Below are 25,931 nucleotides of genomic sequence, written 5' to 3'. Positions count from 1 at the left end.
TGCTGGCTAGTATATATACTACAACTCCAAAATATACTACACAACAAAGCCTTAGTAACCTTATTTTTTAAAGGCTACAATAATAAATTAGAAATAAAGCACCAGGTCTCTTCCCTACTCTATTATAGATGTCACCCAGGAGACCATGAACAGTTGCTACTTCTGTGCACTCAGTTTTACAGCTATGCTTATGTGGTGTCATTTGCCTGCTTTTGTGCAAGTTCACGAAAACATAGAAATCACATGTATAAAAGTTGAACAGACTTGTTACTGAGAGGTAAAAACATTACACAATCACTTATACACTTTGTCTTTTAAACACGGTATCTTATGAAATATTTTCAGAGTTATAAATGGTTCTTAAATTGTTTTCTTCAGAAACACAGCTGGCTTTAGTCCAATAAGCATTCTGCTAAGGCTAAAGATCTGCTTTAAGCATGTCTGATTATTTTCAGCTTTTTCTCAGTCACATTAGTAGTAGTATTTTCATTTTCCATTTTCTGCCTATAATGGACAAAAATACAAAAAAATTAAATATTACATAAACAACTGTACATTGATAATGCTACATCTGAAATTGAATGTTCCACTGGCAGCTGCCTCACCATACAATTGCTTGAAATATTCATTAATCAGCTGACACTAAAAGATAAATTTGGTGAACAAAGGGTGATTTAGAGACATTGATATATAATGTAGAAAATGTGGGTTGTTGGAAAATACAGATTTATGTTAGGAAGGAACACTAGAATTAGTTCAAAGTCCTCAGCTCTGCTATTAGTTATGTGACTATATGAGTCAGATTTTTAACTTGTAAACACCAAAATCCAGTTTTAGTAGATTTAAGGAGAAAAGTAATTCATTAAAAGGATTATAGGTAGTTTAGCGTCACTAGGAGGCCTGGAGACTAGGCAACTGGAATATCACCCTTTGTCACCTGGTCACTCCATACAACTGGCGCAGTGAGGACACCATCTCTGCTGAAGATTAGATGCCACTACTTATTACCAAGGCCACAGTTCCCTGGACGATGACAGCAGCCAGTATTGCTCAAAGAACTTCATCTTGCTGCATTTGCCATGGTCACCAAAGAGAATTACTCCAAGATACAACTTTGCTGTATCTCTGGCTCCCAATTCAAAGTCCGAGGAATATTTAATTTGTAGTGTCAGGGTCATGTGGAGAAGTAGAGAAAAAAAAATCTGAATTTCAGCTTCTGTAGTGAAAGGCATGCTCTGATTCCCAACAAACTCTCATAAGATGGGGAATTCTCAAATGTGGGAAGGGAGTTCAGGTACTGGGCAGCCAAAAAGGAATGACACATGTCTATTATGTTGACCCTGGGCAAATCACTCTGAGCCTCCCTTTTCCATAAAACAAGGTAAGTAAAGTTCACATAGCTGAGGAGATGCTGTATGTGTACTTACTCATTTTATAATAAATACCAACTATGTATCAGAATGCAAAGATGAACAGGTCCTCTCCAGGTGAGATGAGGGCAGAAAGAAGAGGGGACTCAACTGTGGTTTACAAATGACGTTCTTATAGTTAAGTACTTACATTTAAAAACAAATTTTCTATGTGACAAGTGATGTTTGCACCACTAATGAGAAAGACAGACAGCATGCTCTTATAGAAAGCGGCTGTTGTACTCCCTTGAAAGGCTTAGCTGTTTTATAGAAATGCCAAAACAATAATGTTGGCTGACACAAATCCGGAAACTCGGGCTTTTGATTGCTTTTTGAGACATCTGGACTACCAGTTTCATACAATGGGACACTCTTCAAAGGATTAAACATGTTATAGCTTTGCCAGTCATACAAAATGAGATAAATCATCATGCTCATTGTAGCGTGAACCTGCCCTGTTCTGATCTGATCTGACCTAAGTCAGAGTGGTCTACTATTTGTATCTAGCTACTGTGTGTACAGCTTTGTCTTTGCTTAAAATAAACTGTTGGCCTTAGGGTGTGTGTTTCTTTGTGTTTTTTTCCATTTATAAAAGAGAAGCTGCATAGTAACTTGGGCCTCACCTGAGTTTAGTACTAATACTAAATTCATCATATGGTAATAATAGATGTAATATATTTTTATAGAATACATTCTGCAGAACTAAGGACTGAGATCGGTCAATGGGATCACAGAGATCAGCTATTACAAACCTCAATCTGGTGCAATGATTTCTTTTTCACAGCAGTCTTAAGTTAGATTTCTGAGGCTTACATTCTCTTCTAAAATCCAGAGGTCTGTATCCAAATGCATTTTGATCTCTTCATTTGGATGGCACACAGGCATTTAAAATTTAACAAGTCAAACATTGAGTTCTTGATCTTCCACCCTCCTCCCCAATATGTTCCCCTTACAAAAGTTCACTAAATAGCACTTTCATGGGCCCAGTCAGGTTAAGCTAGAACACTGGGGAATCCCCCTAATTTCCCACATCAAGCCAGGTTGACTACCTCAAAAAAAAAATCTCAAATCTATTTCTCTCTATCTTCACTACCATCACTACCATTACTCCAGTCCAAGTCTTAACCAATCTACTTGCTTCCACTCTTTCTTCTGTCTATTCTCCACATAGTAGCTGGCATACTTTTTTTTCCAATTTTTTTTTCGAAATATCATACTTTAAAAAGAAAAAAAAAGGTGTCAAATCACTTACACCCTCCACCCTTTCAATGGCTTCCTTTTATATAAAATTTAAAAATCCTTATTGTGACCTAAATGTTGCATGATCTGGTCCCTACCTGCCTTTAATTTCACTTACACTGTTTTCTGTCAACACAATACGCTTCAGACAAACTGGACATCTTCCATTTACCCAAAGAGCAATCTACTCTCCTCTGCCCCACCCCACCCAAGAGCTTTCACACAGGCTTTCCCTGCCTCTCTTCCAGCTGGCTAACTCCTTTCTCTGAAAGGTCTTCCCTGACCACCCTCCCTTGCCCCCTAGTTTTAAATCTGGGTTCCTTCAATGCACTTACCACAAATTAAAATACATATTTATTTAAGTGCTATCTGATTAATGTCTACCTTCAATCAAAAATTGAGGACAGAAACCATATCAGCTTCGTTCACCTCTGTGCCCATAATAATAACAGCAGCAACAACAACACTTAGATAACATTTACTATGTGGCAGGTATTGTGCTATACATAAAATTATTTCATATATACTCCCAGCATATTGTTTGGACCATAGCCAGCGGTCAGTTTGTTGAATGCATGAACCCAGTCCCCATCTGCACACCTACAAAGCTGCTCACTACCTCCTGGAACATCCCATTACACTGATAGATAACCGGTGATTGGAAGAATCTTTATATCGACCCCAGCTGCCTCCCTGCAATTTCCACCCAGTGATTCCCCCTGTGGGGCCACGCAGTACAAGCCTTAATTGTCCTTCCGCAAACTCGACTTCGCAGCATCTGAAGACTCATCCGCATCCGCCCCTCCTAGCGTCTCCCTTCCCGACCCTCCCGGCGCAGACTCCGCAGGGATCCTTTCCGCGGCGGTGGTCCGGAAGCCCAGCCCTGCCGCGCGACCGCCGCTCCCGGCATCCCCCGCCCTGCGCGTCACATGACAGCGCCGCCCCGCAACGGCCCAGCAAATACCGCCCCCAGGCGGGGCTCAAGGCGTGACCGGCAGCCCGTGGCCGCGCGCCGCCGTCTTTGCTGCGGCCCCGACGCCCGCGGTCGGCACTTCTGTGGGCGAGTGTCCCGGACAGCTCCCGGCGAGGTAAGGGGGGACAGCCCGCGGAGGCAGCGGGCAAAGTGGCTCTGCCCGCGTTCCCGGGATGCCCAGGCCCCGGAGCGGGGAGCGGCCCGGGGCTGCCTCCCGGGGACCTGGGGCGCTTTGCGAGGCGCGCGGCCGAGGAGGCCCGGCTTGGTCCTGCCGGAGGCTGAGCACCTGGCCCCGGCGGGACCGGGAAGGGTGCCCTCAGGCCGCCCTGGGCCCCGCGCTCCCGCACTCTGCTGGCACCTGGAGGCTCAGCTGCGCCGGAGAACAGCTGTGCCTTGGTTTCCCCTCCTGTGAAACGATCGGGCCGGGAAGGTGGATTCTGCGGTTGCCTTCAGCCTTGAGGTTTCGCGAGTGTGTTAGCGAAGTGGAAGAGGAAGAAGCAGACTCGAGATGGGAAGAACCCTCACCTAGGAACGCAGGAGCGAGTGTCTGAGGCCGGGCACCTTTTAAGTGTCTTCTGTATTTTGTGCAAATCGCAATCCTCTCCCGAGACTCGGTTTCTCCATTTTTAAAGTAAAGGTGATAACCCCTGACCTCCCTTGCTCACAGGACTACAGTGAAGAACAGATGGAAAAGCCATTTGAAGAGCCAGAACTCAGGAGTCAGTTACACCTGGGTTCAGATCCTAGTTTTGCCACTTACTGTGAGTTCTCGAGCCAGATAGAACCCTCATCTGTTAAAAGAAGATAATAACCTTAACAGCTCATGAGATTGTTGTGAGAATTGAGTGTAATAGGACTTAGCACAGTGTCCGGCAGAGAAATGCTCAGTAATTAGTGCTATTAGTACAAGTATTAAATTAATAAGCTAGAGAGACATTCACGTGAGGGATGTTTAGAATAATCACACATCCGTTTCTGTATATTTAGTCCTAAAAAGAGTGCTGTTTTGATTTCCTAAGAAAGGGGCCAAGTGGAACCCTTTCCCCTTTTTTCTGTCTGGGCCTCCTTTGCCTTCTCATTTACAACTGGCCTGTGAACCCGTTGTTTCTACCAAATGAGTCAGGCAGGATGGGAACATTACTGGAGCAGACGGGTATCAGATTCCCTCTGAGGGGAAAGAAAAGTGCCAGGCATGTGCTGCCACCAAAAAAAGCACAATACAGTGATTGACTGTCAGAGCTGGAAGATGCCTGAGAAACCATCTAATCCAGCTGTCTCCTTAGGCAAATGGAGAAACTGGACCCAGAATTGAGGATAGGACTTTGATTTTCTCAGGACCCAACAGAATGTTGGCACTGGGTGGTGGAAAGAACACACGCTGTTTACCAGACGCTGTGCTTTCCGTGAGTTCTAGCCTGATTCTTCATTTATTCAACAGGTATTTATGGAGCACTTTGTGCTTGTATACCTGCTAGGAGCTGGAGAGGAAATACACACACACACATTCCTCTGCTGGTTTTTGGTACAATTTAAAATAATAAGTTCCAGCTCCCAGTGAGCCTTCTTCATAGCAGCTGGCCCCAAGGGACAGAGAAGCACACAGAGAGGCCTGAATTGTTTCATGATCAGTCACAGCAGTCCCAGAGCCCTTGTTGAAGCCTGGTGAGATTTTAGAGACTGGAGAAAATGCTGCTTTGTCAGGGCTTTTAGTAAAGGATTTCCTCTGGCCTGCAGCGCTTGGATTTCTTTTTCTGATTTCAGGCCTCTTACTGTTTTTAGATTTCTGAAAAGATCCACCCTCACCACAGTGCCTTCATTTTGGTTTCCATGGTTATCAGATGAATTGTATTTTTATGATAGCACAAGTAGCTGTTAAGTAATACATGGTCAAGAAGTCCGCAGTTCCCTATGGGTTTGTTTTCTGGTGGTGGGTCTCTTGTTTTTTTTTTCAGTTACAGTGCAGTCATACTATTCTTTCCTCCCTCCCTGCCTGTTTCCTTTAACAATCGTGCATCAGTGGCAGGGCCAAGAGGAGTGGGAATAAGTAGAAACAGAGATAAAAACACGTATAGACCCTGGTTTAGGTATCTCAGAACCTTTGGAGGGATAATCCAAAGGCATTACCACATGCAAGGGGCAAATCAGTGGGGCTCTGATAAAGATGTAGATTGCAAGCCAGCAAGAGCTTTCAGAGGTGGGAAGGATCCTGTCCTGGGCAACCGAGAAGACATCACATACTGAGAAGCTTTTCAGGGAAGATGTAAAAGAAACAAATTCCTTTTACGTGTGTCAGTCACATAGTGATAATAGACAGTACAAGAAGCATTTTGTTCTTTCAGTTTGCCTTAATGAATGAACCCTCTCTTAAGTCACCTATCATGGGCTTTGTCTGAGATGTTTCCTTATTTCTCTCTTTACTCTTTCTGTTAGCTTAGTGATGTATTAGTTTCCTACTCATACACATGATATTGTGTACATGAAGGTAGATAAGCAGAGACATTTGGTTAAGATTTTGTCTGTTTCATTTTGGATGTTTAACCTGTGTGTCTCATTTCGCCAGTTGGGATCTAAGCAGTCACATATTTCTTTATTTTTCCAAATAACCTCCCAAGTCCCTTAATGCTCTTTTTAGTGAGAATTCCGATGTCTCCCACTTCCAAGCCCCACGGGGGCTCAAACACTCCAAAGAAGTCAGTCTTACTTCCACTCTCCAGAGGGGAGAGAAATGCAGAGTCTGAGCCGTCCACCCACATTGTTATTTCTGACATAGCTGTATCATATCACAGTTGAAGAGCTGCCCTGCACGGTCTAAGGATGTGTGGTCACTGCTGCTCAGTGCCTTTATTGGACCACGTTCCTGCCAGCTTGATCCCATGCTTGGCTTCCAAGTTTAGAGCTTTTTCAGGTTATGCTGATGTGATTAGCCATTCTCCCAAAGCACCGCACTCTGGGCCACGTGTGGAGCTTGTCACCAGGCTGAGTTCCTCCAGTCTCCCCTGTCTGGGCAGCACATAGGGCCCTTTCTTACTAGCAGCCTTGGTCAGGGTCACCCCAGATCACCCAATAGATTTCCCTATATTCAAACCTTTTATCAGGGTTTGGAGGCTGAATCCCTTCTCTGCCTAACCCTAACCCAAGGCTTTTTGGCACATTGCTTCTACTTCTCTCCAGGATTCTGCCTACTGAGGATACTCAGGAATGCTAACCTTTAACCAAGATATCTACTCCAGGACTTTGGGTGCCTACTCACCTCACTTTTCGTAGGTAAGAGGAATCCTCTGGTGACTCTTGGGAAAGCATATATCTGTTCCCGAGAGACTCTGTCCACCTATAGTCCTAAGAGAAGTAGGCATTATTGAAAATTTACTTGACATATATCCTGTTAGGGATTTGGGGGTGCAAGTTTTTAATTTAAAAATGAAGGATTTTCAGTTCCCTCAACTTGCCTAAGAACCAAAAAATAATCAGTATGTTTATTTCGTTGTCTTTGTTTTAAACTTTTAAAAATATGAGATACAACAAGAATGCAAGTGAGTAAAGCCCATAAATGTATAGTTTAACAATTCTAAGGAAAATACATATGTAACTACCGCCTATGTCAAGAAATAGAACATTGCCGGTACTCAGTACCCTTTCCAAATCATAAGCGCCTCCCCAGAAGAAACCACTATTTTGACTTTTGTGATAGTCATTTCTTTGCTTTTCTTTGTAGTTTTGTCACCTATGTTTGCATTCCCAAACAATACAGTTCATTTTTACTAGTTTTTTAACTTTATACGTGTAGAATCATATTGTGTGCGTTTTGTGTTTGCTTCTTTTGCTCAACTTGTTTGTGAGCTGAATCCATGTGTTGACCGCACTTATTTTTATCGCTAACAGTGTTTTATGTTATGAATGTCACAATGTAGTTATTCATCCTATAGGTGACAGATACTTGGTATTACGAAACTATAAGCAACACAAGAACAGTGCAGCCAAGAACATCCTTAGACATTTTCTGTTGTGTACGTGAACAAGTTTATATATGTTGAAGTGGAATTGCTTTGCTAGATAATGCCAGACAGTTTTCTAAGTGATTTTACCAATTTACTTTCCTACCAGCAATATATGAGAGTTCTAGTTGTTTCTTATCCTTGCAAATGACTCAGTATTGTTGGTTTAAATTTTTTAAACCATTCTCATGGGTGTATAATGATATCTCTGTGGTTTTAATTTTCTTTCCTTGGTTACTACTGATGAGCACTTTTTTGTTGGTTAATCAGATGGCCTGTTTTGTAAACTGCCTATTAAGTCTTTTCCCTGTTTTTCAGTTTTCTTATTGATTTATCGGAGTTCTTTATAAATTTTGGTTAGTGGTTCCTTATCAGTTATATGTTTTAAAAGTACCTGTTACTCCGTGACTCTCTTTTCATCCTCTTAAATGTTGTTATCTTAGACCCTATTCTGTGGAAGCAGGACCTGAAGTGGGGACTCATGCTCAAATGGTATACTGAGAGAAGTGCTCAGGAAGAGAATGAGGGAAGCAGGATGGGAAGAGGAGAGGAAGAGAACTAGGTGAGGTGGCAGTTTTCTGGAGAAGGGACCTCTGTGTGTTGTTATCAGCTGACACTTCTATCTGGGGAATGGATGTGCTAGCCAGTAAAGAGGATCTGGGTGGGACACCAATGGTTTTCTCTATAATCCATCTGATACATTCCCTTCTATGTTAAATTCACTCCATCCAGATACAACTTCTCCAGGATTCTGGTTGGTCACAATTTCTGGGGAAACTTACAAGAGGAAGGTTAGTGGGACAAACTACAATCCCTGCTGCTGCGGTTAGTCCAGAGATCAAACTAATGCCCATCTTCTTCCACCTCCGCCATCCATATTAGTTTCCCCTCCTTTGTCCCTTGAATGTTGGAGAGAACTCAGTGATGAAGCCACCTGGGTCTGGAAGTTTATTTTCTTATGTTATTTTTAACCATAGACTCAACCTTTTTAATGGTTCTAGGACAATTTTTTCAATTTCTTCTTAAGTTAGTTTAGTAAGTAATATTTTTCTAGGAATTTGTCTCTTTTAAGGTTTAAAATTTATATAAAGTTGTTTATAATATTTCCTTATTATTCTTTTAATGTCTGCAACATCTGTAGCAATATCCCCTTTTCATTCTGACTTCATTTTTATGCTTTCTTTCTTTTTTTTCTTCTTGAGCTTCAGTAGAGGTTCCTTTCAAAGAACCAACTTTTGTCTTCATAGGTTTTTTTCCGTAGTAAGTTTGTTTTCTATTTCTTTAAGTTCTGCTCTTTAAAAAAAAAAAATTTACTTTCCTTGTATATATTTTGGTTTTTCTTCTAACTTTTGAAATGGATGCTTAGTTCATTAATTTTTATACTTTTTATTTTTATCCTTTCCATTTAAGGTTAAACATTTTTCTCCAAATACCGTTTAGCAAGAGCTCACGAGTTTTGATATGTAGTGTTTTAAGCATTTATTTCTAAATATTTTCTAGTTCCCATTGTGATTTCCCCTTTGACTCATAGGTATCTTAGAAATGTGTTTCTTAATTTCCAAACATATGAGTATTTTCTAGTTATCTTTTATTAATTGATTGTAGTCAGTGAGCTTGTTCTGTATAATCTTAATCTTTTAAATTTGTTGATATTTCTGTTAGGGTTCTGTTTATGGTGAGTTTTTGTAAGTGTTACATGTGTGCTTGAAAATAATATGAATTCTAAAATTATTGGATTTTATGTAATGGTTCTATGTAATGCCAGTAGATCAGGTTTATTAATTATATTCAAATCTTCATCCTTACTGATTTTTTGCCTATTCTAGCTATTATAGAGAGAAATGTGTTAAAATACACAACTGTGATTATGAATTTGTCTATTTCCCCTTTTTAATTTTTTGCTTTATATCTTTGAGCCCAATTATCAAGTGCATACAAATACAAAGTTGTTATACTTCCTAGTGTGCTAACCTTTTATCATTATGAAGTTGCCCTTTTTATTTCTAGTAAAAGAATTTTTTTAGCCTTAAACTCTATTTTATCTGATATTGGTATAGCTACACCATCTTTTTTGGTTAATCTATGCAGGGTATATCTTTTTCCATCCTTTTAGTTTCATCCTTTATATATGTGTTTTGGATATGTCTCTTATAAATAACATATAATTGGGTTTTGGTTTTTTATAGCCTTTGTCTCTTAACTGGAATATTTAGCTCATATTCATTTAATATAACCACAGATGTATTTAGGTTTAAGTTTGTGTTCATATTTTATGCTTTCAGTGTGTTTTGCTAGAACTCCATTTCATTTTAGCTCTTTTTTCCCTTTTTTTTGCGGTGGGGGGGGCACTATTTTTAATCATTTGCTTTTTTTCCTTCTAGTTTGGACATTATGCACTAGCTCTTCTTTAATGGTTACCATTGAAATTTTAACTTAACGAAAGTTGATAAATTATGGAAGTCATAAATAGCCCTACTCTTCTTTTGGATAGTTCCGGGACGTTAGACCACCTGAACTGTATTTTCCCCTTGATGCTTAGTGGTAGACTTGTAATACAATGTGTCAGCTTTGATTAGAGTCATTTAAGCACCCACAAATGGAACAAATGAGATGAGGGAGGAAAAAAGTGAGAGAGCAAAGAATTTCCTTGAGAAAACTTTGTGTATATTTGTCAGGACTCTTGGTTGCAAGTGACCAGCTTAGGCACTCTTAACTTTAAAAAGAAAATCTATTGGCTTATAAAACTGCATAGCTGGATCCAGGGGCTCAAAAAATATTTTTAAGGTTCTCTCTCTGTCTCTCTCAATCACTCAACCTTGCTTGTCTTAATTTGGCTTCATTCCTCAGATAGACTCTTCTGAGTTGTCCCCATCTCTGGCAAGGGGGAGGGGATATTCTGATCACCTACTTTGGGTCAAGTATCCATCCTTGGTGGATGGAGGACTGAGGCACTCTGAATGACAGCCCCACCAGGACTAAATGAAGTGGGAGTGGGGTTCTTCTAAGAAACCAAAAGAGGGAAGGTGTGCCAGGCAGACAAAAGTTACAGCTACCAACCATCCCTACACTGAGTAATGGCTGAAGGAGAGATACAAAGAAAGAAGAGGGTTAGAGAGGTTGCAGTTGGAATTAACTCAGTTAATCTGTACAAGAAAAAAAAGGGGAGGACATTACCTGTTCATGAGCCCACTGACAGGGAAGGAGGAAGCCGGTCAAACAACCACCTCCTTCACCCACCAACCACTTGGCACTTCAGCATTGTTGGCTGAGGACATCTTGGTGGTCCACAGCAGCAGAGGTGTGGGGCTTTCTAGTATGTGGAGATGTTTTCAACATGTCAGCCGTGGTGCTTGCTATTCCCCCAGCCTTTTCTAAGAGAAATTTCTACATCCACAACTCCTGTTCATGCAGGGGCAGCCCCAGACATCCATGTTTCTACCATAAAATCTTGCTCTATCCCTGCCCCCTGGTCAGAACTTACTGAACCAGAGATGGACATCAGACCCAAGAACAGCCAATTCATAGTCTCACCAGGGACGTCTGATGTGACCTAGTGGAAAGAAAGATGCATGTTCTCTTAGAAATTTGAACTGGGGACTACAGTTGGACACTTAGCTATAGAAATCGAAGCTGAAATGGTATTTAGAAAGAAACCATGAGGTAGAGTCAAGCCTTTGAGGAGTCCTGGCTAGCTGATCTTAGGAGGAAGCAGAAGCAGTGAGGTAGAGAAAATTTTGTGTAGCCTCCAGGCAAAAAGAGAATGGGGCAGACCCTTGGAGAGTGACAGAATCATGCGATGAGTGAAGACCCAGACTCCGGCTGCTGAGGGCCTTGGGGCTGCCATTGATCCAGACCTTTCTAGACTCTGGGAAGCCCAGACCTACTATGGTTCTATTATTGTATTTCCATAAAATCCTATACCCTTAATACCACATATACTCTTATGATAAGCTCTCCCTTATTTGCACTTGCAGTCAGAAGACTCACTAGAGCAGACATTCAGAACTTGGGGGCAGTGCCCACATGGGTGGATTTCTGTTGCTGCCAGTGCCCTTCCAGTGCTACAGTTCTGAAAAGAAAACTCACGCTCTTTGCCATCAGGTGGTCGGCAGCTACAAACGTTGTTAGCTCAGTTACAATAAAGAATCCTGTACACCCAGCGAGCGCTTGGCCTGGTAGGACTATCTGGGGTAGTTGATTCGGGTTGGTTGGGGCCGGCTTAAGGTCTGTATTCATTCCTCATTGCTGCTGCACAGCTCGCTGCTGGCCACAGGTCTGCTGCTGGGCACAGGTGCCTTGATTTTCCCAAAATCTGGCTTGAGGTCCTAAATCTTTGGGCCAGGCTTCCTAACAGAGTACTGCTGTGTCACATCCAACTCAGACACTGTGTGATACTCTACTGCGTAACAATTGCAGGAGTAAATTCATTCTTATTTAATGATCCGTGAGTTTATGTGTAATGGTGAGGATAGAAGGTCCTTGACTATCATGTCACAAGTTAGGAACCCCAGAACCTCAGAAAGGAAACTAGGAAGCAGGAAACTAGGAGGCAGGCTGTTGTAGTGGAAAGAGCAGGGGCTTTGGACTCAGTCCAGGCTAGGAACAGCAACTGTGCTGCTTACTAACTAAATAAAAAACGGGTTAACCATGTATTCCTGGAATTGGGCATAAGAAGACTACCACCTCTCTGGTTGTTAGAAGTGCTTATTGAGATGACATACAAAAAACACCTGGTATTTAATAAGCCCTCAACACACCTTTCCTTGCCCCCTCAAGGTCACGAAGTGAATTAGAATCAGGACTAAAACCCAGGTTTTGGGTTTCCTGACCCAGGGCACTCTCCTAGGTGAGAATGAATGGTCAGTGCATTGAAGGAGGGAGAAAGGGTCCTTACAGCTCCCAGCCACAATCAGAAAGCACTATACGTGCATCAGAACACAGCATTCTGGTCTGTGTCATCAAATTTCAGAGCTGAAAATAAGAAACAGTGTTTATTTCTCAGGCTGAAGAGAACTGAGATTTGAAGAAATGATAAAAAGCGCAGATGAGATTTTTGTCGTCTTCAAAGCTTTAAGTTTTGTTTCATTTTCCAATAGTGTGTGTAGGTGTAGGTATGTGTATGGGGCTTTTTCATGGTTCACCGTATTTTTAATCTCTGTGTACTTTCCAACTAAAATCCACAAAACGTTAGGAAATGTACTTTGATTTGAAGAAAAATCTAAAATCATTAACCCATTACAGTTCCTCCACGAATGCAGTTTGTATAATAGTTATTTGCACTGATGTTTAGTATGTCTCATAATGTGGGAGGAAAATATCTTTTTTTTCCCTTGAAAATATTAAATAGAGTTCTGAACTGTCCTGGCTTTTCCCCCCGCCCCTTTTTTATTAAAAGCAAAGTTCCCACCACTTTGATACTGATGTGGCCTCCCCTAGGTAGGAAGTAAGTGCATTCTTTTTTATTATACAAAGGTGGGATATGAACGCAGAGTTGTTAAGTCCCTGCCTTCAAGATTACCCAGTGAGAGAGGCAGAGCCCCAACTAGAAGCAGTTTGTGTCCCTTTTGTCTGACTCATGTCAGTATGGGGTAGGCCCATCTGTGCTGGGTCTCAAGGCAGCTTCTCACTGCCCCCCAAGTTAACAAAAACTGCGTGAACTGATCCAGCTGATCTTTCTCCCTGACCCCTTCAGGCTCTCAGAGCTTCGGCCAGACGGAGCTTCTTACTGTGTCCTCAGCCCAGCTGGAAGTTTCCTGCCTGGAGGCTTGGCTGACACTGTTTCCTCTGCCCACAGTCCCCCTTCATGCATTCTCTGGATGCCCCAATTTTACCCATATCTCAGAGTCCAGCTCAGATGCCAGCTCTTCCGTGAAGCTTGGCTTAATGGTTAAAAACCCAGACTTTGGGGTCAGGTCTGGCTTCAAAAGGGGGCTCTGCTGCAGTCTAGCAGAGTGATTTGGGGTAAGCCGTTTGTCACCTAAGTTCTCTCACTTAGTTTTTTTATCTGTAAAATGAAAACACATACTTTAAATCAGTGCTTCTTAAACATACGATACATATGGATTCTCTGGTGAAATTGTTAAAGTGCCAATTCTGATCCAGTAGGTATGGAATGATGCCCAGGAGTTGGCGTTTCTAACCAGTTCTTAGGTCCTGGAAACAACATTCTGAGTTGTAAGGCTTTGAAGAGATGTTGAGAGAATAAAAGGAAATAACGCATGAAAAGTGCTTAATGCTGTTCCCTTCAGACAGTCGTGCTAAGTAAACAGTAGCTCCTGATGTTTTTGTTGCCTTCTGTTATAACTGGCTGATTCCACTAGCTAAGGGTCACATTTTTATTCACACACATTTTTATGTACACACGGGCTTTCCCTCTTTTATGGCATTGAGCACTTTTTCCCTGTATTGGGGGGTTTTCTGCGGGGGTGGGGGTGGTGCATTGGGAGTGATATCTTTGTCTCCTACCAGACTTGAGGGTGGGGTCTTTATCTGATTCCTGACTCCTCGCAGTGCCTACCACGCAGTCCTATACATAGCAAGTGTTGACTACATACTTGGGTTTTATTTACTTTTTTTTTTTTATTCCACAAGGATCTATCTCGCAGTATGGATTCTATAGCTGAGACTATTCAGTAGTCTCAGCTGTTCTAATATACCAGATAATGATGATGGTGATCATTCATTCATTAAGTGTTTATTTGAGCACCTACTGTGGGTCAGGCATAGTTCTAGGCATAATACAAAGCAGTGATACAGAGTTTCTGCCCTCAAGGAGCTTACATTTTACTCAGGGGAGACAGACAGTAAATAAAAGTATTATATAACATGTAAGCTCCTTGAGGGCAGAGAATGTCTAGTTTGTCACAGTGAATTTCTTCACAGCAGGTGTTCAGGCCATGTGTCACCTGGCCGCCCTACGTCTGCATGTGCTGTCTCACTTCTCACAGGGGTAGTCCCTGTGCTGTAACTCGGTACTTCCTCACGTCCCCTTCACCCACCCCACACGTCCACTCACACAAAAGCGTTAGTGAGCTGCAGAGATGTCACTAGAGGTTTTATTCCTGACCCTAACTTACCGACCCATCATAATGCTCAGTGACCTAAATGGGCACAGCAGCCACGCTCTCAGAAGCAGTGGCAGCCTAGACAGCAGAACAAAGCACAGCAATGCTTTGGTTCCGGTGCCTCATGTTGACCAGAGTTCTGTACAGTTTTCTCAGGGTGTTCAATCCCAATCTCTCCTTTATCAAGTCCTTTTCTATTTCATGCCCTTTAGATGTTAGGCCTGCAAGACCTTGGTCATCTTCACTCTCTCTAGTGATCTTACCCCATGGCTTTAAATGTCATTCAGGTCTCTGTTCAAATGTCACTTCCTCAAAGACCTTCCTTGACAACCCTATCTAAAATAGCACATGTGGGGGGCTTCCTTGGTGGTCCAGTGGCTAAGACTCCGTGCTCCCAATGCAGGGGGCCTGGGTTCCATCCCTGGTTGGGTTGCTAGATCCCACATGCATGCCGCAACTAAGAAGTCTGCATGCTGCAACTAAGAGTCCAGATGCCACAAGGAAGATCCTATGTGCTGCAACTAAGACCCAGTGCAGCCAAAATAAATAAATAAAATAAATATTAAAAAAATAAAATAGCACATGTGTGCATGGACACATACACGCCTTAGCCTGCTTTATTTCTCTTCTTAGCATTTATGTTGTTATTTTTTAAATGTATTGCCTGTCCCTGAGGGTCTTGTCTTATTTACTGCTTGTCAGTACTTGGAACAGTGCCTAGCATAGTAGTAAACAATTGACGAATATTTGTTGAATAAATGATTTTTTTCCTTTGGAAATTCTCAAAATTCTCATGAGGGGTAGTGAGATAGCCATCATTAGCCTCTTTACAGATGAGGAAATAGGCTCACTTTAACCTCACTTAAGGTTAAAGGATTTGCCTCAAGTCACGGGGCTGGGAAGCAGTAGAGTCTGCTTGTCGAGAGCCAAGTTTCATGGGACTCACCTCCCAAGAGGGTGGCCTCTGCCCTCCCCACTGAGGCTGGGGACACCAGGTGGCCCAGAGGCATGTGGATCCCTCCACTGTGCGGTTAGGTAGAGGCCACACAGAAACCCTGAGTTCTCATACTCTTGGGAACACATTAAAAAAGGAGCAGCTTGAGGTCTACCTCAGGACCTGCTCCCTCCCATCCAAACAAGTTCCCACTGTTGTTTCTTTACAGGCACAGGCCTTGGGGGATATTTGTTACTTCTAATTCCATAGCTCAGAGGCCCCAGTGGCAAAAAGAAGGGCAAAACTTGAATACATTTTTTTAAATTGAAGTATAGTTGATTTACAATATTGTGTTAGTTTCAGGTATACAGAGTGATTTAGTTATATATATTTATTTTTTAGATTTTCCATTATGTTATTGCAAGATACTGAATATAGTTCTCTGTGTTATACAGTAAATTCCTGTTGCTTATCTACTTTATGTATAGTATAATAGTTTTTGTCTGTTAACCCCATACGCCTAATTTACTCCCCCCTGCCCTTTGTTGACCATGAATTTGTTTTCTGTGTGAGTCTATTTCTATTTTGTGTATAGATTCATTTGTATTATTTTTTTAGATTCCACATATAAGTGGTATCATATATTTGTCTTTGTCTGACTTACTTCACTAAGTATTGTATAATATTCTCTAGGTCCATCCGTGTTGCTGCAAATGGCTGAGTAATATTCCATTGTGTATATATACCACATCTTCTTAAACCATTCGTCTGTTGACGGGCACTTGGGTAGCTTCCTTATCTTGGCAATTGTAAATAGTGCTGCTGTGAACATTGGGGTGCATGTATCTTTTCGAATTAGAGTTTTCTCTGGATATATACCAAGGAGTGGGATTGCTGGATCATATGGTAGCTCTATTTTTAGTTTTTTAAGGAACCTCCATACTGTTCTCCATAGTGATTGTACCAATTTATATTCCCACCAACAGTGTAGGAGGGTTCCCTTTTCTCCACACCCTCTCCAGCATTTTTTATTTGTAGACTTTTTGATGATAGCCATTCTGACTGTGTGAGGTGATACATCCTTGTGGTTTTGATTGCATTTCTCTAATAATTAACGATGTGTGGCATCTTTTCATGTGCCTGTTGGCACATGTCTTCTTTGGAGAAATGTCTGTTTAGGTCTTTTGCCCATTTTTTGATTGGGTTATTTTTTTGATATTTAGTTGTATGAGCTGTTTATGTATTTTGGATATTAACCCCTTGTTGGTCGCATTGTTTGCAAATATTTTCTCCCATTCTGTAGATTGTTGTTTCATTTAGTTGATGGGTTTTTTTTGCTGTGCAAAAGCTAAATTTTGCTTTTATTTCTTTTGCCTTGTGAGACCTAAGAAAACATTGCTATGATTTATGTCAGACAATGTTTTGCCTATGTTCTCTTCTGGGAGTTTTGTGGTGTCATGTCTTACCTATAGGCCTTTAAACCATTTTGAGTTTATTTTTTGAGTATATGGTGTGAGAGAGCATTCTAATTTCATTGAGTTTACATATAGCTATCCAGCTTTCCCAACACCACTTGTTGAAGAGACTGTCTTTTCTCCACTGTATATTCTTGCCTTCTTTGTTGTAAATTAATTGACTATAGGTGTGTGGGTTTATTTCTGGGTGCTCTAATTTCTGGGCTCTCTAGTCTGTTCCATTGGTCTATATGTCTGTTTTTGTGCCAGTACCACACTGTTTTGACTACTGTAGCTTTGTAGTATAGTCTGAAGTCTGGAAGGGTTATACTTTCAGCTTTGTTCTTTTTTCTCAGGATTGCTTTGACAATTCTGGGTCTTTTGTGGTTCCATATAAATTTTAGGATTATTTGTTCTAGTTCTGTGAAAAATGTCATAGGTATTTTGATAGGGATTGCATTAAATCTGTAGATTGCTTTGGGTAGTATGGCCATTTTAACAATATTCATTCTTTCAATCCAAGAGCATTGGATATCTTTCCATTTCTTTGAATCATCTTCAGTTTCCTTTATCAGTGTTTTATAGGTTTCAGCATATAGATCTTTCACCTCCTTGGTTAAATTTATTCCTAAGTTTTGTTTCTGGTTTTTTGATTTTGTTTGTTTGTTTGTTTTTTTGACATGATTTTAGACGGGGTCGCTTTTTTACTTTCTCGTTCTGATATTTCATTGTTAGTGTAAAGAAATACAGCAGATTTCTGTATATTAATCTTATATCCTGCTACCTTGCTGAATTCATTTATTCTAATAGTTTTTGTGTGGAGACTTTGTGTAGAGAGAGTATCATGTCATCTGCAAATAGTGACAGTTTCACTTCTTCTTTTCTAATTTGGGTACCTTTTATTTCTTTTTCTTGTCTGATTTCTGTGGCTAGGACTTCCAGTACTATGTTGAATAGAAGTGGTGAGAGTGGGTATTCTTGTCTTGTTCCTGAATTTAGCAGGAAGGCTTTCAGCTTTTCACTGTTGAGTATTATGTTGTCTGTGGGTTTATCATAAATAGCTTTTATTATGTTGAGATATATTCCCTCTATACTCACTTTGGTGAGAGTTTTTATCATGAATGGATGTTGAATTTTGTCCGATGCTTTTTCTGTGTCTATTGAGATGATCATGTGGGAATACATTTTTTTAAAGTGTTACCTGGTTATGGAAATCCCTGTTGCTCTGTGGATCCCCATGGATTAGTGTTGTAAAGATATAGTAAATAATGCCAAATGGAACAACAGAGAACAGGGCGTTTTCATGAAGGGAAATCCTCTCTAAGTTCAGAGGGCTCTTGAGGGGAGAACTGTCAGCCTCAGTCTCGATTTAGCCTTGGGGTGTTGCCTAGTGTTGGGGACATGGGAAATTTTGGAGGAAGACAACTGCTGAAGGATGGAAAAATCCCCTGCTGGGAAATCCTCCTTCCCGCAAGAGGCCAGATCCAACACCCTTTGCTTCCCACTGTGGGGTGAGCTTCTTGGAATCCCAAGAAAACTGAAGCCCTAGTAGTTTCTGTGTCAGGCACATTTGCCCCAAATCCTCCAGAGACCCTCACATCATCCTGAGGGAAAGAAACTGTCATTTAATATTTGCAAAGTTGTGAGTTTCTTCCCTCAGTGTTCCACCCAACATTACTCTCCTGGATGGATCTCGTTAAAATGCAGCTCTAATCAGGCCACTCCCTCCTGAGGAACCTGCAGTAGAGTACAAGCTTCTGAGTTTGTCATCTAATGCTTATACCAAATATGCAGCATATATAAGAGAGCAGAACTCCAGTGACCCCAGGGGGATAGAACAGAGACCAACTGAGGAAGTAACTAGGATCTAGATTTCAGCTCAGTATTGGGAAATATGATATTGAATCACTGCAGACAAGCCATGGAATGGGTGGTCTCCAGGAGCTTCATAATAGCACTCTTGAGAGTTTCACATGCTCTTATCAGTCAGGAAGGGCTAGGTTATGCTGTAGTAATAAACAGTCCCCAAATTCTCAGTTCCTTAACCCACCACACAGGATTACGTTTCATGCATGGTATCCATTTTGGGTTGGCAGGGAGACTCTGCTTTTCCTAATCACTCAAAGAGCCAGGCTACCAGAGTAGCCATCATCTCAAATGTTGCCAGTTGCTGTGCTGGAAAGAAGAGAGCTCTGGATGATCTTGCACAGGCAGTGAAGTGCTCCAGTTAAGAAGTGACACACATCCCTTCTCAAAACTCATTGATTAGTACTGGTCATGTGACCCTACCCAACCAACCACAGGAGGGACCGAGAGTGCAATCCTGTCATGTGCCAAAAGGAGGGGAAACTGGAAATAGTTGGTAAAGAGAACTAATTATCAACACAGTATGCATTAGATCTTTTAATCCACACAGCAATCCTTTGGGGTGGTATCAAGCTCCCCAATTTACATATGAGGAAACCAGGCCCAGGGAGGTTAAGTGACTTGCTCAGGCTTGCATACCACTTAATCCTAGGTCTTCTGACTTCGCAGGATACTGGGAGAGCCACTCACCGAAAGGTTTGAAGCTGAGGAGAGCGCTTTATTGGGAGTGCTGCATCAAAGTGTGGAAAGGGGGCCCTTTTCATTACAGTCACCAGGGATCTTGGAAAAGTTGCAGGTAATTGGTTCCATTCCAGAGATTCTTTTTTTTTCTTATATTTTATTTAATTTTTTTTTTTATTGAAGTATAGTTAAGTTACAATGTTGTATTATTATTATTAGTTTTGGGTGTACAGCAAAGTGATTCAGGTATATATATATATATATATATATATATATACATACATACACATACATACATACATACATACATACCTACACACTTCTTCAGATATATGTACTTCTTCAGATTCTTTTCCATTATAGGTTATTACAAGATATTGAGGATAGTTCCCAGTGCTATACAGTATGTCCTTGTTGTTTACCTCTTTTATATATAGTAATGTGTATATGTTAATCCCAAACTCCTAATTTATCTCCACATCCCCCCACTGTCCCCTTTGGTAACCAAAAGTTTGTTTTCTTTGAGTCTGTTTCTGTTTTGTAACTAAGTTCATTTGTATCATTTTTTTAGATTCCACATATAAGTGATATCATATGATATTTGTCTTTCTCTGTCTGACTTCACTTAATATGATAATCTCTAGGTCCATCCATGATGCTGCAAATGGCATTATTTCATTCTTTTTATGGCTGAGTAATATTCCATTGTATATATATATATACCACATCTTCTTTATCCGTTTATCTGTCAATGGACATTTAGGTTACTTCCATGTCTTGGCTGTTGTAAATAGTGCTGCTATCAACATAGGGGTGCATGTATCTTTTCACGTTAGGGTTTTCTCCAGATATATGCCCAGGAATGGGATTGCAGGATCATATGGTGGTACTGTTTTTAGTTTTTGAAGGAACCCCCATGCTCTTCTCCATAGTGGCTGCACCAATTTACATTCCCACCCCAGAGATTCTGATTCTGGAGATCTGAAGTGGAGCTAGGAACAGGCTCTGGGTGATTCTGAGGGGGAATGGTCAAGAGCCATGTTTTAAGAACCTCTGGGAAGTCCCACCAAGCCTGGTTTAAAGATTTTCTTTCCTCTTGAGCTCTGTAAGCTGCAATTATGCTTAATACTTTCTCTCTCGGGTTGTTATTAGCTGTGTCCATTTCCTGTCGCTTCTTTCTCATCCTAGAATCCCTCACACTCTGTAAGGGCTATGTTTGCAAGACAAAGGAACAAGAAATAAAAGGGATTTTTAATTCTCTATTTTTTTTAATTCACAATGAAACTTTAAGAATTTCTATGTATGAATTTCTGTGTAGATGCAGGAATTTTGTGGGGGGGAGGGAGGGCCCTTGAAGCTGTGTTTATATAGTAAATTTATATAAGTTTGCAAGAACTAATTATTCACCAAAAAATTGGGGTAGAGGCATGATGGCAATTCACTTCTGTTTATTCATTTACTTAAAGTCATGCTTTGTGCTAGGTATTAGATTGTGTGTTTGGTTCTTGCTGTATTCTCTATAGCTCAATATTGGTGGCCCAGTGTATTCCTTATTGATGGGCTGCTGTGGCAACTCATCTGGGACAGGAGTTGGCAGTGCTGGGTACTGTGGGATGTCACATGGAGCATTCAGCGGGTTGACTGGGTTGAACGCTAATAGATAGTGAAATAGGTTCAAGTCAGCAGTGGGGTTGGATGCAGTAATCGGGCTTGGTGGTCGTAGTTTGAGTAACTGTGATTTGGGTCTCTACATCCTCCTGAGAATTGGAGTAGTGACCGTTAGCATTGGGTCCCAGAGAGGGCCCTCCTGGGCAGACTTGCATGACGCCATAGGGAAGCCTGTCACCTGGAAGGCTGTCGAGATTGGGTTTCTTTAGGATTCTCTGATTCACTCTTGAACACCTGTCAGAGTTGTCCCTTCTAGAAGGAAAGAACATTGTGGATAAGGCACGTTGGAAAGTACACATTAGATGGTGCCCCTGGAAGAACAGCATACAGTTATAATCAAAGATGCTAATAAATTGGAAAGTGAGAGGTGGGGATGAGGAGAGCAAGGAGTCTAAGAAGTAGGTCAGAGTTCTTAATAATGACTGAAAGACACTCCTTCCACATGCAGCAAGTGGTCCTTCCTGGGATGGGATCACCCTCTGGGAAGAAATATTTGGGTGATTGACAGTTTGTATTCTTTTATATAGGAACTTGTTAAAATGGTGATAAAAGTGTTCTTCTGGTGGTTTTGAATTGAAGTAGCAATATAATATGGAAAAAAGAAGTGAAGCAAGGACAGAGAAAAATATTGTAAATGAACTCCTCTTAATAGGGAGATAAAAAATTTACAAAGATAAATGTGAACTGTGTGGGACACAGGGTAATCAGGAGGCATCTGTTATGTGGAAGAAGGAGGCTAAATCTGAGGTTTCAGGAAGGGACTGTGTGAAGGGTCAGGGTTAGAAGAAATGTGACGTATGAAGTCACTGAACTCAGAGAATCATGTACAGGTCACCAAGACCTGATGGACAGGCAAAATAACATTTTAAATTAAATTACCTCATAAGTGAGCCAAGAACCTAGTTGGAGGAGAGGCCCACCTGAAACTGAACTGCATTCAACCCACTCAGAGTCCTGGCATCAGAGCTCCTCCCTCCTGCAAATGACACTGTAATGAGAAGAGCAGCAGTCAGATTAGGAAAGGGGCAATTAGAGGCAGAGCTGCGGAAGGTCTGGAAGATGTTTGGGAGGAATGTGGAGTGCAAAGATAAGAAGTTGTGAGGGAAAGAATGAGTTATGTGAGAGTTGAATATGAAAGGGTTAACTTAATCTTACCAGAGGTACTGCTGACCTGTTTTTTCTCCCAGTGACTCTAGTCAAGTCACCTGTAGGTAATAATAAATCATGTACTTGTCTCCTTTGGTTTACTTATTGGCAGCATTTCCTGAAAGAACTTAGAGCCTCAGAAAAGGCAGAATCCCACTCTCATAGTACCTGAGACATGTGGACCCGGTGTTGGAGTAATCTAGGCACTCTGTTGCTTAGAGTGATTTTCTTTTCTGTTGCTCTGAATAATTGGAGTAGAGAAGGGGGTCAACACCAGGTATTGGGTCTTCAGAGAGCAAGGTATCCAGTCCTTGCCAAAGAAACCCACATTCTGGTGGAGGAGACAGAAGTCTGCTGAAAAGGCTTAGAAACCATGACCAAACCTAGTAGAAATAAGCATCTCTAATACCCAGATTGTGGTCTTGAAATATTGCTTCCACTAAAAGAAACCAGAACAATAAGCTCAACTGATTTTTGACAAAAGTAGAAAAGCAATTCAATGGAGAAAGGATAGCCCTTTCAACAAATGGTGCAGGAACAGTTAGACGACCATAGGTCCAAAAAAAATGAACTTCAAACTAATCTTATACCTAAATCAAAAATTAACTCAAAATGGATCATAGACTTAAACGTGAAGGGTAAAACTATAAAACTTTTAGGAAAAAAAAAAGAAAAACAGGAGAAAATATTTAGGATCTAGAGCTAGGTAAAGAGTTCTTGGACTTGACACTAAAAGCCCAATTTATCAAAGGAAAAGTGTAAAATTGCAGTGTGGTGCTGGCATAAGGATTGACAAATAGTTCAGTGAAACAGAATAAATCACCCAGAAATAGATCCACGCTACTGTCATTTGATTTTTGACAAAGGCACCAAAGCAAGCCAATAGAGAAAGGAGATTCTTTTTAACAAATGGTGCTGGAATAACTGGATATTCACATAAGAAAATTAACTTCAACCTCCACCTCATACCATAACAAAAATTAATTCATGATTGGATCATAGGTCAAAATGCAAAAGTTAAAACCACAAAGCTTTTAGAAGAAAATATAGGAGGATATCTTCATTATGTGGGGATTAACAAAGGCTTCTCAGGTAAAAGAAACCAATAATCATTTAAAAAAAAAAAAAGGTATGTTCAGCTTCATCAAAATTAAAAACTTCTCATCAAAAGATACTATTAAGAAAGTGAAACGACAAGCTACAGAGTAGAAGAAAATATTCACAGAACATTTATCTGGCAAAGGATATATAAAGAAGTCCTATAATTGAATAATAAAAAAGACAACCCCATTTTTTAAAAAATAGACAAAAGATTTGAACACTTCAAAAGAGATATATGAAAGGCCAATAAGCACATGAAAGTGTTCAACATCATTAGTCATGAGGGAAATGCAAATTAAAACCAAAATGAGATACCGATTTCAAAAAAGATACATGCACCCCTATGTTCATAGCAGCATTATTCACAATAGCCAAGACATGGAAGCAACCTAAGTGTCCATCAACAGATGAATGGATAAAGAAGACGTGGTATGTATATACAATGGAATATTTCTCAGCCAGAAAAGGGAATGAAATATTGCCATTTGCAGCAACATGGATGGGCCTAGAGATTATCACACTGAGTGAAATAAGTCAGAGAAAGACAAATATTACATGATATCACTTATATGTGAAATCTAAAAATAATACAAATCAACTTATTTATAAAACAGAATCAGACTCAAAGACCTAGAAAACAAACTTATGCTTACCAAAGGGGAAAGGGGAAGGGGAGGGATAAATTTAGGAGCATGGGATTAACAGATACATGCCATTATATATAATATAGATAAACAACAAGGATCTACTGTATAGCACAGGGAACTATATTCAGTACTGTATCTTGTAATAACCTATAATGGAAAAGAATCTGAATCTGTAACACTATATTGTAAATCAACTATAGTTCAATAAAAAAATTTTATTTAATGAGGTACCATTACATATCCACCAGAATGATACAAGACCGACAACAGTAAATGTTAGTGAAGTTGTGGAGCAATGGTGTTTCTTATACATTCATGGTGAGAGTGTAAAATGTTCTTTGGAAAAAGAACCCAGCAATTTCACTTCTAAGCATTTACTCAAAAAAAATTAAAACATATGTCCACAAAGCACTTGTATAAGAATATTCACAGCAACATTATTCATAATAGCATCAAAATGGAAACAGTTTTGCTTTCTACCAATAGGAGGATCGATTTTTTTAAAAACTGTGATATATTAATATATAATGAACTACTACTCAACAGTAAAAAGGGATGAGCTACTGATACATGCAGCAAAATGGATGAGTCTCCAAAATATTCTTCTGAGTGAAAGAAGCCTTACACAAAAGAATACTTACTGCATGATTCCATTAATATGAAATTCTAGAACAGACAAAACTAATCTGTGGTAGAAAAATCACAACAGTGGTTGCCTCTTGAGATTGGGGTTAGGGATTGACTAAGAAAAGTCATGAGTGAACTTTCTGGGGTGACGGTAATATTCTATATTGGTGGGGTTTGGATTAGATGTGTGAATGCATTTGTCAAAATTCTGCAAATGTACACTGGTGCATCAACACTGTGGAATGCTACTAAGCATTCTAAAGGAACAAACTAGTGATACACAGACTTGAATGCATCTCCAAGGAATAATGCTGAGAGAAAAAAGCCAGTCCCATCCTTACACACTGTAAGATTCCATTTATATGACATTTTTAAGTGACACAATTTTAGAATGGAGGACAGATTAATGGTTGTCAGGGATTAGGGATGGGAAGAGGAGTCAGAAGGGTGGTAGGTGTGATTATAAAAGGGTAGTATGAGGGGTCCTTGTGGTGTTGGAACTGTTAGTGTCTTGACTATGGATAGTGGATACATGAACCTACACAGGTGATAAAAATTGTACAGAATGTAATATAGACACACAAAAACGAGTATAAGTAAAACAGGAAATCTGAATAAGGTGGTGGATTGTATCAATGTCACTATGCTGGTTGTGTTATTATGCTGTAGTTTTGCAAAATGTTACCACTGCGGGTAACTGGGCAAAGCATACAAGAGATCTCTATTATTTCTTACAATTTCATACAGACCTACAATTATCTCAGTAAAAATTTCAATTTAAAATAAACACAAATTCTTTCTTAGAGAATTGTCTGATACCATGTGTAGGCAAGAAATGTAAAAAGTGAGCCAGGAACATCTTAAAGTACCACATAGCAAGGAAACGATCAAAGATTACTGAGGTTGTGCCAGAAGCACTGAGGAACTAAATCGAGGCCAAAGCTGGCTCAATTTGAGCTTCAGAAAGAATAGCAAATTCAAAGACTTGAAAGCCATAAAATATGTTTAAATCCATGTGTTTATAATAATAGTTTAAACACATGCACACACAAACCCAAATTGGTTACCTTCAAAGTGTAACGGGACAAATTCATCATCTTGAAACCTGGGACATGAAAGAGTCAAGCTGG

At 40.4% G+C, this 25,931-nt stretch overlaps 1 protein-coding gene across 10 annotated transcripts in view; it reads left to right on the top strand.

Moving 5' to 3' along the window:
• Positions 1 to 3,635: 3,635 nt before the first annotated feature.
• Positions 3,636 to 25,931, top strand: part of FBXO10 (F-box protein 10) — a 72,433-nt gene continuing 50,137 nt past the window's right edge. For 6 of the 10 annotated variants that reach the window (XR_005020412.1, XM_036856541.1, XM_036856540.1 and 3 more), the window contains exons 1-2: positions 3,667 to 3,736; positions 19,601 to 19,727. The gene's annotated coding sequence lies outside the window, so the exon portion shown is untranslated. Of the gene's footprint in view, positions 3,737 to 6,792; positions 6,886 to 19,600; positions 19,728 to 25,931 lie in introns of all 10 variants that reach the window. The other 4 variants (XR_005020413.1, XM_036856537.1, XR_005020415.1 and 1 more) reach the window with 4 other exon arrangements.

The sequence above is a fragment of the Balaenoptera musculus genome, chromosome 6, assembly GCF_009873245.2.
Source record: "Balaenoptera musculus isolate JJ_BM4_2016_0621 chromosome 6, mBalMus1.pri.v3, whole genome shotgun sequence".
In the NCBI taxonomy this organism is placed as follows: domain Eukaryota; kingdom Metazoa; phylum Chordata; class Mammalia; order Artiodactyla; family Balaenopteridae; genus Balaenoptera; species Balaenoptera musculus.
Note: the sequence above shows the minus strand (reverse complement) of the source record. Positions and strands in the feature narration are given on the sequence as shown.